General features: G+C 41.1%; 1 protein-coding gene across 1 annotated transcript in view; it reads right to left on the bottom strand.

Moving 5' to 3' along the window:
* The window catches only part of agbl4 (AGBL carboxypeptidase 4), a 407,773-nt gene that overhangs the window by 343,697 nt on the left and 49,042 nt on the right, over nt 1-15,034 (bottom strand). The window lies entirely within an intron of this gene.

Here is a 15,034-nt window from a genome sequence, read left to right as displayed (position 1 = left end):
GCACAATTGGTGGCTGACTAAATACTTTTTTGCCCCACTGTATTTGAAACATCGACATCTACTGAGAGCATTTACCCACCAGAATCAGAAGCTCGAAACCTCATTAGAAAAAAGCTTGAAAAGTTTGAAAAACCCTGTTACATTTTTTCCGTAAATTTAGAAGAAAAGTTTAGAAGAAAAACAAAACATAATTTATGATCGTTTTTATTAATATTCATTTTAGGTTTGCAGTCAAATTGTTTAATTATAATTGTAGTATGTTAATTTCAGTTTATTAAATAGTTTTCCCAATTTTAGTTTCTATTTTAGTTTCAGTTTTAATTTAGTATAATAACCTTGCCTTGAACTTTACAAACATTTTCTTGTGCGTTTTTGGAAAATTTTCTAAATGCTTTCAAACAATTTGAGAACATGACTTGAAATAGAACCCTAAGGAAACCTGTAGGAAATGATACACAGATTTCTGACCATGTTCAGTATCATAATCAAAAATAATAATATTTGTCACATACCCCGAATACAACTGGTGTAGACCTTACAGTGAAATGCTTACTTACAAGCCCTTAACCAACAATTAAAGAGCAACAATAAAATAACAGTAGCGAGGCTATATACAGGGGGTACCGGTACAGAGTCAATGTGCGGGGGCACAGGTTAGTCGAGCTAATTGAGGTAAATTGTACATGTAGGTAGAGGTAAAGTCAACTTCCGGCGCCGACAGAGATGGCCGCCTCGCTTCGCGTTCCTAGGAAACTATGCAGTATTTTGTTTTTTTACGTGTTATTTCTTACATTGGTACACCAGGTAATTTTAGGTTTCATTACATACAGTCGGGAACAACTACTGAATATAAGAGCACCGTCAACTCACCATCATTACGACCAGAAATATGACTTTCCCGAAGCGGATCCTGTGTTTTGCCTTCCACCCAGGACAATGGATCGGATCCCAGCCGGCGACCCTAAACAACGACGCCGTAAAAGGGGCAAACGAAGCGGTCTTCTGGTCAGGCTCCGGAGACGGGCACATCGTGCACGACTCCCTAGCACACTACTCGCCAATCTCCAGTCTCTTGACAACATGAAATCCGAGCAAGGGTAGCATTCCAGAGAGACATCAGAGACTGTAACGTTCTTTGCTTCACGGAAACATGGCTCACTCGAGAGACGCTATCGGAATTGGTGCAGCCAGCTGGTTTCTTCACGCATCGGGCCGACAGAAACAAGCATCTTTCTGGTAAGAAGAGGGGCGGGGGGGGGGGGGGGGGGGGGGTATGCCTTATGATTAACGAGACGTGGTGTGATCATAACAACATACAGGAACTCAAGTCCTTCTGTTCACCTGACTTAGAATTCCTCACAATCAAATGTCGACCACATTATCTGCCAAGGGATTTCTCTTTGATTGTAATCACAGCCGTATATATATATTCGTATATATTCGTATATATATATATATATATATATATATATATATATATTCGTATATATTCCTGAGGCTGCATTCATTGTAGCTGGGGATTTTAACAAGGCTAATCTCAAAACAAGACTCACAAATTATATTAGCATATCGATTGCGCAACCAGGGCTGGTAAAACCCTGGATTATTGTTATTCTAACTTCTACGACGCATATAAGGCCCTCCCCCACCCTCCTTTCGGAAAAGCTGACCACGACTCCATTTTGTTGCTTCCCGCCTACAGACAGAGACTAAAACAAGAAGCTCCCGCGCTCAGGTCTGTTCCACGCTGGTCCGACCAATTTGATTCCACGCTTCAAGACTGCTTCGATCACGTGGATTGGGATATGTTCCGCATTGCGTCCAACAACAACATTGACATTGACGAATACACTGATTCGGTGAGCGAGTAAAAAAAAAAGTGCATCGGCGATGTCGTACCCACAGCAACAATTAAATCATTCACAAACCAGAAACCGTAGATTGATGGCAGCATTCGCGCAAAACTGAAAGCGCAAAACACTGCTTTTAACCAGGGCAAGGTAACCGGAAACATGACCGAATACAAACAGTGTAGCTATTCCCTCCGCAAGGCAATCAAACAAGCTAAGCGTCAGTATATAGACAAAGTAGAGTCGCAATTCAACGGCTTAGACACAAGAGGTATATGGCAGGGTCTACAGTCAATCACGGATTACAAAAAGAAAACTAGCCCCGTCGCGGACGAGGATGTCTTGCTCCCAGACAGACTAAATAACTTCTTTGCTCGCTTTGAGGACAATACAATACAATGCCACTGGCACGGCCCGCTACCAAAACATGCGGACTCTCCTTCAAGGCAGCCGACGTGAGTAAAATATTTAAACGTGTTAACCCTCGCAAGGCTGCAGGCCCAGACGGAATTCCCAACTGCGTCCTCGGAGCATGCGCAGACCAGCTGGCTGGTGTGTTTACGGACATATTCAATCAATCCTTATCCCAGTCTGCTGTTCCCACATCCCACAAGCACAGTCGATTTTAAATGAGGGCCAGTTCGTCCCTCCTTTTCCTGTAGTCCACAATCATCTCCTTTGTCTTGCTCACATTGAGGGAGAGGTTGTTGTCCTGGCACCCCATTGCCAGGTCTCGGACCTCCTCCCTATAGGCTGTCTCATCGTTATCTGGGATTAGGCCTACCACTGATGTGTCGTCAGCAAACTTAAGTGATGGTTTTGAAGTCGTGCTTGGCCACGCAGTGGTGGGTGAACAGGGAGTACGGGAGGGGACTGAGCACTCACACCTGAGGGGCCCTGGTGTTGCGGATCGGTGTGGCAAATGTGTTGTTGCCAACCCTTACCACCTGGGTGTGTGCCCATCAGGAAGTCCAGGATTCAGTTGCAGAGGGAGGTGTTAAGTCCCAGGTTCCTTAGCTTAGTGATGAGTTTTGTGGGCACATGGTGTTGAACTCTGATCTGTAGTCAAAGAACAGCATTCTCACATAGATGTTCCTTTTGTCCAGGTGGGAAAGAGCAATGTGGAGTGCAATTGAGATTGCGTCATCTGTGGATCTGTTGGGGCGGTGTGCAAATTAAAGTGGGCCTAGGGTTTCTAGGATAATGGTGTTGATGTGAGCCATGACCAGCCTTTCAAAGCACTTCATGGCTACAGACGTGAGTGCTTCGGGTCAATAGTCATTTAGGCAGGTTACCTTGGTGTTCTTGGCCACAGGGACTATGGTGGTCGGCTTGAAACATGTTGGAATTACAGACTCGTCAGGGACAGGTTGAAAATGTTAGTGAAGACACTTGCCAGTTGGTCCGCGCATGCTTTGAGTGCACGCCCTCAAATCCGTCTGGCCCCATGTCCTTGTGAATGTTGCTTATGGCATTACACAGCTCGTTGAGTGCGGTCTTAGTGCCAGCATTGATTTGTGATGGTAAATAGAACTCTACAAAAAATATAGATGAAAACTCTCTTGGTAAATAGTGTGGTCTACAGCTAATCATGAGATACTCTACCTCAGGTGAGCAAAACCTTGAGACTTCTTTAATATTAGATTTTGCGCACCAGCAATTATTGACAAATAGACACTAACAATAATGCTTGTATGAACTCGAACCCAGGCGCAGAGCCAGGCGCAGAGCCAGGGTAAATCCATAACTTTTACTGAGAGTCTTAACTGAAACAAGGCAACCGCACAAGAGCACACTAATAAAACATGAGACCCAAGCAAAGATACAGGCCAACTTAGGAACCTAAATAACAAGGCAACCAGGTGACCAGAGAAGGTAATTAAAGACAGGTGAATCCAATAAGTAATAATCAGGGTAACCTGGAAACGAGAAAACAGGTTAATGGTGCCCTACAACTGTAACCTAAGGAAACAACAATCAAATAACACAGAAACTGTGACAGACACAGACTGCCACCCCTTGTCTTACAGGAGGCAGCTATTCTATCTTGCCGATGCACGGAAAACCCAGCCAGCTGCCATGTCGTTGTTCAGCCACGACTTGGTGAAACATAAGATATTACAGTGTTTAATGTCCCATAGGTAGGATAGTCTTGATCGGAGATCATTCAGTTTATTATCTAATGATTGTACGTTGGCTAACAGGACGGATGGTAGAGGCGTGTTACCTACTCGCCGTCGGATTCTTACAAGGCACCCCAACCTATGTACCCTATATCTCTGTCTCTTCTTCATGAAAATTACAGGGTTTAGGCCTTTCCAGGGTCTGAAGTAAATCCTTTGCGTCCGACTCGTTAAAGAAACAATCTTCATCCAGTACGAGGTGCGTAATCGCTGTTCTGATATCCAGAAGCTCTTTTCAGTCATAAGAGACGGTGGCAGAAACATTATGTACAAAATGTGTTATATTTATTTCTATGTGGGCCTCCCAGGTGGCACAGTGATCTAGGGCACTGCATCGCAGTGCTAGCTGTGCCACCAGAGACTCTGGGTTTGCGCCCAGGCTCTGTCGCAGCCGGCCGGGAATGGGAGGTCTGTGGGGCGACGCACAATTGGCCTATCTTCGTCCGGGTTAGGGAGGGTTTGGCCGGTAGGGATATCCTTGTCTCATCGCGCACCAGCGACTCTGTGGTGGGCCGGGTGCAGTGCGCGCTAACCAAGGTCGACTGGTGCACGGTGTTTCCTCCGACACATTGGTGCGGCTGGCTTCCGGGTTGGATGCGCGATGTGTTAAGAAGCAGTGCGGCTTGGTTGGGTTGTGTTTCGGGGGACGCATGACTTTCGACCTTTGTCTCTCCCGAGCGCGTACCGGAGTTGTAGCGCTGAGACAAGATAGTAACTACTAATAATTGGATACTACGAAATTGGGGAGAAAAAGGGGGTAAAAATTCTAAACAATTTTATTTTATTTCTATGTTATATATTTCTTTTTAATCAACAACAATATGTTGATAACTGGTAAAACAAATAAAAATATATATTATATTCTATATTCAATTTCTTGCAAAAATAAAACACCATAATAAATAACAGAAGAAATACTTTAAATGTTCCTTATGCAAAACCATAATGAGTACTCAGAGCAGACAAAATAATTGTACAATTACATCTAAACTGTTTTAAAATGTAATTTGACATCAGGGTTCATTTGCTCATCTATTGCCATAATATTGGGTCAAAGCCATGCAGTCTGCATTTTCTCTTTTCTTGCTTGCTTCTCAAAAGTGGCTTGCGCTTTGTCAGATGCATGTGTAAGAACTGCCTGGTTAGCTACTGCCCATTGAGAAGGTTCAGAAAAATTACTAGACAGATTCTATCCTCTGAATCCGTATATGACGTGAGACACATTTGACAGAATTACCAAAAGAAACAATAATTCTAGTACCAAACCTTTTTTCATGTTCTACTATAGTATCAAAAAAGTACATACGTTTCAATATACCGTGCAATACTAATGTGAAACACTGAAATTCCCACAGAAGAATGTTGTTTTATTCTTGAAACAATTTGAGAACATTACTTTAAATAGAACCACAAGGAAACCTGTAGGAAATGTTATGCTGAAGTGTTGAACAATTTGAGAATATTCCCAAAGTCAAACCAGTTGGAGAACGTTCCCAGAACACTGCCGACACTGGTCGGCAGGGAAGGGGGCACAGGTGTCCCCTCAAAAAAAGTATATATATATTTTTAACAGGGGGCAGAATTTTCACGTCCGGATAAAATGCATGCCCAAATTCAACTGCCTGCTACTCATCCCCAGAAGATAAGATATGCATATTATTAGTATATTTTGATAGAAAACATTCTGAAGTTTTTAAAACTGTTTGAATCATGTCTGTGACTATAACAGAACTTATGTAGCAGGCGAGGAAAAACAATTCAGATTTTTTTGTTGTTGAGGTCACTCTTTTCAATGGCTTTTCATTGGGAATCCAGATTTCTAAGGGACCTTCTTGCACTGGATGTCACTAGTCTTTAGAAATTGGTTGAGGTTTTTCCTTTGTGTAATGAAGAAGTAGCCCTGTTCAAAACGAGGGTCACTTCAAGTGTACTGTTTGTTAGAGGCGCGTGACCAGAAAGGTAGCGTCAGTTTGTTTTCTTCCTGTATTGAACACAGATCATCCCGTCTTCAATTTTCTCGATTATTTACTTTAAAAAATACCTAAAGTTGTATAACAAAGGTAGTTTGAAATGTTTTGGCAAAGTTTACAGGTAACTTTTGAGATATTTTGTAGTCACGGTGCACAAGTTGGAACCGGTGTTTATCTGGATCAAACGAGCCAAATAAATGGACATTTTGGATATATATCAACGGAATTAATCGAACAAAAGGACCGTTTGTGATGTTTATGGGGCATGTTGGAGTGCCAACAGAAGAAGCTCGTCAAAGGTAAAGCATGATTTATATTTTTATTTCTGCGTTTTGTGTCGCGCCTGCAGGGTTGAAATATGTTTTCTCTCTTTTGTTTACAGAGATGCTATCCTCAGATAATAGCATTGTTTGCTTTCGCCGAAAAGCCTTTTTGAAATCTGACATGTTGGCTGGATTCACAATACGTGTAGCTTTAATTTGTTATCTTACATGTGTGATTTCATGGAAGTTTGATTTTTATAGTAATTTATTTGAATTTGGCGCTCTGCATTTTCTCTGGCTTTTGGCCAGATGGGACGCTACCGTCCCACATATCCCAGAGAGGTTAAAGGAACTCAAGTCTGGCTTTAAACTTACTCTTGAAATTTGTAATAGTAGAATGCACAAAGTTAGAGCATCATCAGTTCCTCTTTTTATGTTAGTCATTGCATACCTTAGAGAGCTATTTATAACTTGCCAGAAATGTTCAAATCAACTAGCCTATGTCAGCTAAAATAAATATTTAGTTTTTTTTAGCCCATAGATATTGTTGTAATTTTTTTGTCACTCAAATATCGCATGAATACACATTAGACATGGCAAACATGTATAGAATAGCAAATAATAAGCCTTAAACCTGAAAAATTCTCACCACCAACAAGAAGGGTGCAAACAGTTTGTGTCATGAACAGTGCTCATGAACAGTTTGTGTCATGAAATAGACGTAGCGCGTACCCACACGTGGGGGGAGGGCAGCACGGGGTGTTCTCGATTTTTGCCACGGGTCCGAGTGAAAAAGTTTGGGAACCCCTGTTTTAGAAAACGTTTCGTATTAAACACCAATATTTAATTTAAAAAATTGTCAAGTTCCTTAAATTGACTGAGAATGTTCCAAAGCCAAGCAACTATCTTGCACCATTCCCAGAAAGGTTTGGGATGGTTGCATGCAAAGTAACCATAGAACGACACTCTCACCGAGCTCTAGAAATCATTTGGTTCTCAGAACGTTATGTGCTAGCTTGGTTCATAGCTGTAAATTGTCTTCATTATGCTTCGCTAAGCTGAATACACTGTGGAGAAATTGTCTGGAGTCTGAAAGCTGGTATGGTACGCTACTCAATATGGGGCCTGACAGACAAATCCAAAGTGAACATGGAATGTTTTTACAAGATTAGCACATCTATTATTGAGAGAAAGCAAACATTTATACTATATTTACCTACTTGTGGGAGGATTTATCAACTCACAATGGATATATTGAGCATAGACTGTCATTCTAATCATGATGTTGGTTTTGTAAAAAAAAAAAAAAAGTTTTATCTATTTAACCTTTATTTAACTAGGCAAGTCAGTTAAGAACAAATTCGTATTTATAATGACAGCCTACCAAAAGGCCTCCTGCGGGGACGGGGGCTGGGATTAAAAATAAAGGATAAAACACACATCACTACGAGAGAGACAACACAACATAAAGACAAACCTAAGACAACAACATAGTAAGGCCACAACACATGACAACACAGCATGGTAGCAACACAACATGGTAGCAGCATAAAACATGGTACAAACATTATTGGGCACAGACAACAGCACCAAGGGCAAGAAGGTAGAGACAACAATACATCACACAAAGCAGCCACAACTGTCAGTGAGGGTGTCCATGATTGAGTCTTTGAATGTTTGATTGTTTGTTGCAGCTCGTTTCAGTCGCTAGCTGAAGCGAACTGAAAAGATGAGCGACCCAGGGATTTGTGTGCTTTGGGGACCTTTAACAGAATGTGACTGGCAGAACAGGTTTTGTATGTGGAGGATGAGGTCTGCAGTAGATCTCTCAGATAGGGGGGAGTGAGGCCTAAGAGAGTTTTATAAATAAGCATCAACCAGTGGGTCTTGCGACGGGTATACAGAGATGACCAGTTTACAGAGGAGTATAGAGTGCAGTGATGTGTCCTATAAGGAGCATTGGTGGCAAATCTGATGGCCGAATGGTAAAGAACATCTAGCCGCTCGAGTGCACCCTTACCTGCCAATCTATAAATTATGTCTCTGTAATCTAGCATCGGTAGGATGGCTATCTGAATCATGGTTAGTTTGGCAACTGGGGTGAGAGGAGCGATTACGATAGAGGAAACCAAGTCTAGATTTAACTTTAGCCTGCAGTTTTGATATTTTTTTTTTTTTTTTTTTTTTTTTTTTTTTTTTACCTTTATTTAACCAGGCAAGTCAGTTAAGAACAAATTCTTATTTTCAATGACGGCCTAGGAACAGTGGGTTAACTGCCTGTTCAAGGGCAGAACGACAGATTTTGTACCTTGTCAGCTCGGGGATTTGAACTTGCAACCTTTCGGTTACTAGTCCAATGCTCTAACCACTAGGCTACACTGCCGCCCCTGGATATGTGATGAGAGAAGGACAGTGTACCATCTAGCCATACTCCCAAGTACTTGTATGAGGTGACTACCTCAAACATGATCTCTCGGCCATATCTAAGTCTACATCATAACAAATAGACTACTGTTCATCATCCTATGACACATCTTCAATAATAACACCAGTCATTGACATGCAAGGAACTTTGGTCCCAAATGAGGACCTAGCCGAGAAGAGATCAACGTCCGACGAGCTTCTCCTTCACGTCTCTATGGATTCAAATGAATTTGTTTTACAACTTAACACAAGCATTGTCAGCTCGTGTTGCATGATACTTGATGAGCATTATACTGCTCTTGACAAAAATGTATCTATCTATCAGCATCATCTAAAGTCAACATTTTAAACAACTCTCTGTTTATGTATACAGGAAGTGGCAGCTAAATTGATCTGTAAATAAAACCAAAACAGACAAATATTTCTAACAGGAAGGAGAACATATCAGTCTCAGATCATTCCCTGAGGTTGTAGAAAGAGGGAGAGAGCAGAAGGGGGCAGCCAGACTGATAGAGACATTGATATAATTGAGTCTGACTTCTTCCACCACCCACCCCTCTGTCCATCTGTACACAGCCTTGGACCCACCGCATGCATCCACAACAACAACCTGCACTCCCCGAAATAAATCTCCACTTGACGCACGGCTGTCTACAGGAGAACATCTGGACAAGTTTCACAGAGCCAACCTTGTGCCAACCTGCTTAATAGCCTATGGAGTCAATTATAAAAGGAAAATGTACTGGCTTAATCGTTAATGGTGCCATCTGGATAGTGGCGATTTCAGAGAAGACTTCTTACCTGGTCATCTGGGCATTTTCTGTTGTACCAGGCTCTAGAGCAATGGAGTATAACCAAAAGAGAAACAGTTATTCATTTTTAATGAAGTTACTATTTCACTCCTCAACTAGTATATGCCTCTGTGTGTGTGTGTGTACAAGAAGCCCTGATCAATCTTCATTCATATGCAAAACAACTCCTTTTGGGGAGCTAGGGAACTCTGCAAATTAAATGCCCCATTTTCTTTAATGGTCTTTAAAACCTCTTAAGGATGGGACCCTTTTTTTCAATTTCCACCTAAAATGACATTTTAAAAAATGACATAAAATGCCAAATAGTTTTCCTGTTGTGTCTTCCTTTCAATACAATTCAGAACTTGTTTGGCCAAGGACTGCAGTACAGATTTGCAGTTGGAGACTTCTCAGTTGAAATTATGAATCACTATTTTATAAAACAAATTCATGGTGTAAATATCCGGTCTGGGGTTTTTGTTGTAATCCAAAGCCTTCTAGCACTCAGGCTTGTACTGTGCAATTTAAAACTCAATCCCCTAGAGCAAATAGCAAGAGCATAAATTCCCTCACTGCAGGGGATGGTTTAACAAATGTGATTCAGCGCAACTCAGGGGCAAAGGTAGAGGGTTATTTATCGAGGCCTGTGAGGGATGATGCTCTATAGGATGGTGGCAACAACAGCATGACAGGCAGAAGTAGAAGACAGAGAGAAGGAAGGCTCTAGCAAGCATGGGGGATTTGGTGGTGGGGAGGGGGCAGTAGGGGAGCTGATAGATTGAAAAACACATTTACTTAAGTGTTTGGCATACCGCTCACAAATCTAGCTTGGCATGAAGGACAATTTGGACCTCAGAGAAGCAGCACTCTAAATCAAGGACACTGGAGAGTAAGCGGGAGGAAGCACGGGGGTAGCTTTAGTGGGAGAGCTCACCACATTTACTCATCTTGCAGATCTCCCTCTACCTTGGCAAAGCCTATAAGGTCAGCCCATCTACTTTTCAAAGGCATATGATGCCTGCGACAGGACAGGAGGCCAAAGTCTGCAGAATGCTAATGCCTTAGTTACCAAAGAACAGTAGAAGCGTGTCACGCTCCTTTCAGATTTAAAAGAGCAAAGCTACAGTATCTAGTTCAGGAGCCTAGTATGTTTCATGACATATAGTCAAGACCATTTAATCTTATTCTGCTCTTTTGATTTGAAACTACCTCAGTATTCTGAGACACCAAGTCCATAATATCAGCAGTCTGTTAATGTGTGAGTCGTTGCAGTGCAATGAGTACAGTGCAATACATATCCAATTATGATTACAGTGATTCCTTGTTGCAAAATCTTTATAGTTTGCCTAATTTACATTTGTGTGATAAACAAGCAATGCATACTGAAGAGAATCATTGTTCCAAAGATGTTGTATTTTAAGCTGTTTGAAGCTGGTGTAGAAAACCGAAAATAAAAGACGCAAAAACAAAACTTAAGAATGGGAAGCATAGAAATAGCAAACATGGAAGAGATCTACCACTTCTTAGACTTGCTTTCAATGAAAAGGACAAATCTACAGTGCCTTCAGAAAGTATTCATACAGCTTGACTTATTATACATTTTGTTGTGTTACAGTCTTTGTGAGACGCAGAGTAGGTGAACAGATAATCTCCGCATGTGTGGTTCCCCCCTTGAAGCATGGAGAAGGAGGTGTGATGGTGTGGGGGTGCTTTGCTGGTGACACTGTCAGTGATTTATTTAGAATTCAAGACACACTTAACCAGCATGGCTGCAGCGATACGCCATCCCATCTGGTTTGCGCTTAGTGGGACTATCATTTGTTTTCAACAGGACAATGACCCAACACACCTCCAGGCTGTGTAAGGGCTATTTGACCAATAAGGAGAATGATGGAGTGCTGCATCAGATGACCTGTCCTCCACAGTTGGACAGCAGAGGGAAGGAAAAGCAGCCAACAAGTGCTCAGAATATGTGGGAACTCCTTCCAGACTGTTGGAAAAGCATTCCAGGTGAAGCTGGTTGAGAGAATGCCAAGAGTGTGAAAAGTTGTCATCAACTATTTTTTTTAAAGGCAAAGGGTGGCTACTTTGAAGAATCTCAAATATGAAATATATTTTGATTTGTTTAACACTTTTTTGGTTATTTCATAGTTGTGATTTCTTCACTATTATTCTACAATGTAGAAAATATTCAAAATAAAGAAAAACCCTGGAATGAGTAGGTGTGTCCAAACTTTTGACTGGTACTGTAAGTAGTCACACCCCTGAGTCAATACTTTGTAGCACCTTTGGCAGAGATTACAGCGGTGAGTCTTTCTGGTTAAGTCTATAAGAACTTTCCACACCTGGATCGTGTAACATTTGCCCGTTATTTTAAAATTCTTAATTCTTCAAGATATGTCAAATTGTTTGTTGATCATTGCTAGACAACCATTTTCAGGTATTTTTAATAGATTTTGAAGTAGATTTAAGTCAAAACTGTAACTCTGCCACTCAGGAATATTCAATGCCTTCTTTGTAAGCAACTCCAGTATAGATTTGGCCTAGTGTTTTAGGTTATTGTCCTGGTGAAAGGTGAATTAATCTCCCAGTGTCTGGTGGAAAGCAGACTGAACTAGGTTTTCCTCTAGAATTTTGCTTATGCAAAGCTCCATTCCATTTATTTTTTATCCTGAAAAATTCCCCAGTCCTTAACAATTACAAGCATATTCATAACATGATGCAGCCACCACTACACTTGGAAATGTGGAGAGTGGTTGTATTGGATTTGACCCAAACATAACACTTTGTATTCTGTGGAAAAAATTAATTGCTTTGCCAAATTATTTGCAATATTACTTTGGTGCCTTGTTGCAAAAAGGATGCATGATTAGGAAAATGTTTATTATGTACAATTTTCCTTCTTCTCACTCTGTAATTTAGGTTAGTGTTGTGGAGTAACTACAATGGTGTTGATCCATCCTCAGTTATCTCCTTTCACAGCCATTAAACTCTGTAACTGTCACCATTGGCCTCATGGTGAAATCCCTGAGCTGTTTCCTTCCTCTCCGGCAACTGAGTTAGGAAGGACACCTGTATCGTTGTAGTGACTGGGTGTATTGAAACTCAAAGGGATATTCAACATCTGCTTTCATTTAATTTATTTTTTCACATCTACCAATAGGTGCCATTCTTTGCGAGGAATTGGAAAACCTACCTGTTTGAAATTCACTGCACGACTGAGGGACCTTACAGATAATTGTATGTGTGGGGTACAGAGATTAGATATTCATTAAAATAAACGTTACACTATAATAAGCAAAGTTTTACTCTTGAATTTATTTAGGCTTGCCATAACAAAGAGGTTGAATACTTATTGACTCAAGACATCTCAGCCTTTTGTTTTTAATTAATTAGTACAAATTCTGAAAAACATAATTCCACTTTGACTTTATGGGGTATTGTGTGTAGACCAGTGACATTTTTTCTTATATTTAATCAATTTAAAATTCTGTCTGTAACACAACAAAATGTGGAAAAAGTCAAGGGGTGTGAATACTTTCTAAAGGCATTGTATAACTCAAATTTCTATGTGAATTTGGTTGGGTTGCCTAAAAAGTGACATATTACAGCTTTAAGTACCATACATGACTGCAACATTGACCTAGCCTCTCGAAAGGGGAATTCAAAGACTAAACAGCTAGTAGAACAATGGCCAAGGGTGGCACACAGCTCAAATAACCACTCACTCAACACAACACGTACCCACCCCCTTAATTGAAATCACGGCCATGGCAGAGAGCCGTCCCCATGAGCCGAAACAAATGTGTGTTTGATTTGTTATCATTTGTAAGGGAAGGGGTTAAAGAAATAAGCACCCACGCTAACGGCGTCCTGACAAATGGAGACCGGGGTATATGAACCATGAAATGAACACTCTGGCAATTTGAAGGCAGGAGGCTTTCAGCACCATGGTCAGCAACAAAGTGCCTGCAACACCTCACTGCTTGAGCGATGGTATTATCAAGGCTAGAGAGAGTCACAGAGAAAGAGTAGAAAAGGATGGGAAGAGAAAGAGATTGTGGGGATTGGAAATTGGAATAGGAGATAAATAAAAAGAGTCAATGAGAAAAGGAGATGGCAAAAAAGAGGACCCAGCTGCTTAAATATGGATATTATGAAGCACATTGAGCTGTGTTGTTGGCTTTTCATGATCTGGAATAGTAAAACATAGAGTAGAGGTTGATGATAAGCAGATTTAAAAGCTGTGTTGTAAGATGGCATCCATAGAATACATGAAAGGCATGGCATATAAAGGCCACTATCTGTAGTACAGGAAAGGGTTGTGTATAGATACTAGCCTATTTCCTGAGTTGGAAGTAACTGTAATATAAGCTTCCTCTGCCTCCACATAAAATGAGCCAAAGTTATCAGAGGTGTGCAGAATGCAAAGCCCAGATGAAGTTAGCAAATAACTTCCACCAAACCCTGCTGTTTAATTGCCATTTTTTTTACATGAATTGCTGTTTTGGTTCAGTATAGCCATTAAACAGTAAATAAGCCATTAACAACACTGCTTGCCTGTGTGCCCTGGGCCAGGAACTTTATTTCTCGGTAAGAAATTGAAGTATGAGCCCCACAGGCATGGCTGCTGAGGTTAATGTAGTTTTTGTTGATGATGGGCTCAGCCACAACAACTCAACCTGCATTAAAAATAGGCCAGTCTGCAAGGCCCATCTGTCTACATTAGATACCGTACAATTACTTATCACTAATATTTTGATAGCTATCATTTCAATGGACATTTCATTGCTTGATTTGAAATTGATGAAAATTCCTCTTGCTTGGAATATTTATAATGGTTATGTAGTGCTTCTCGGCACACTAAAGTAAAGATGTGAGATTCTGCAAACCGACAAGAAAAAGGCCTATATTGGTTGTGGTGTCTTTCCTCCAGCACATCTACTGTACCATCAGACAAGTGAAATAAGTTGTTTAGCTGTAAATGCTGAACCCAAAACGCTAATATTTTCAACCTGACAGAACATTAACATGTGGAGTAATAAATAGAGTCCGAGGGAAAACATTTTGTTTTCTGTGCATTTCGAATCTAACAACATACCAAAACAAACAGAGTAACCAATTCCTCTCCATACAATTGAAAATGTTGAAGTAACCATGACAGACTGAGACTGCAGAGACAACCCTGAGCAGATATACTTGTCCAGTGTCATGCCCTCGGTCTTCCACTCCTGTCTGCTCAGTGAGATGATGGCACCTGGCAGTCCACTACAGCCAGTGTCTTTCTCCATAACACCAACGCTCCATCATTCACGTCTGATCTGCCCCGTACCATCTCTCTTTTGGGGCTTTGCTTTTGCTTTTAGAGGTCCTGTTGACATGTAAAACACAACTCTGATTTCGGGCTTATTTGAGACAGACAAGGATGTAGCCTATTATTCACTTGTTGCAGGCAAAATGAGAGCACACTCCTCCAAATGTCAAAGTGAGTCTAATAAAGAATGTTCTGGCTGTAGAGATGGTGTGGTGTCAGAGTAAATACAGACTTCTCAA

Source organism: Oncorhynchus kisutch, linkage group LG13, assembly GCF_002021735.2.
Source record: "Oncorhynchus kisutch isolate 150728-3 linkage group LG13, Okis_V2, whole genome shotgun sequence".
In the NCBI taxonomy this organism is placed as follows: domain Eukaryota; kingdom Metazoa; phylum Chordata; class Actinopteri; order Salmoniformes; family Salmonidae; genus Oncorhynchus; species Oncorhynchus kisutch.
Note: the sequence above shows the minus strand (reverse complement) of the source record. Positions and strands in the feature narration are given on the sequence as shown.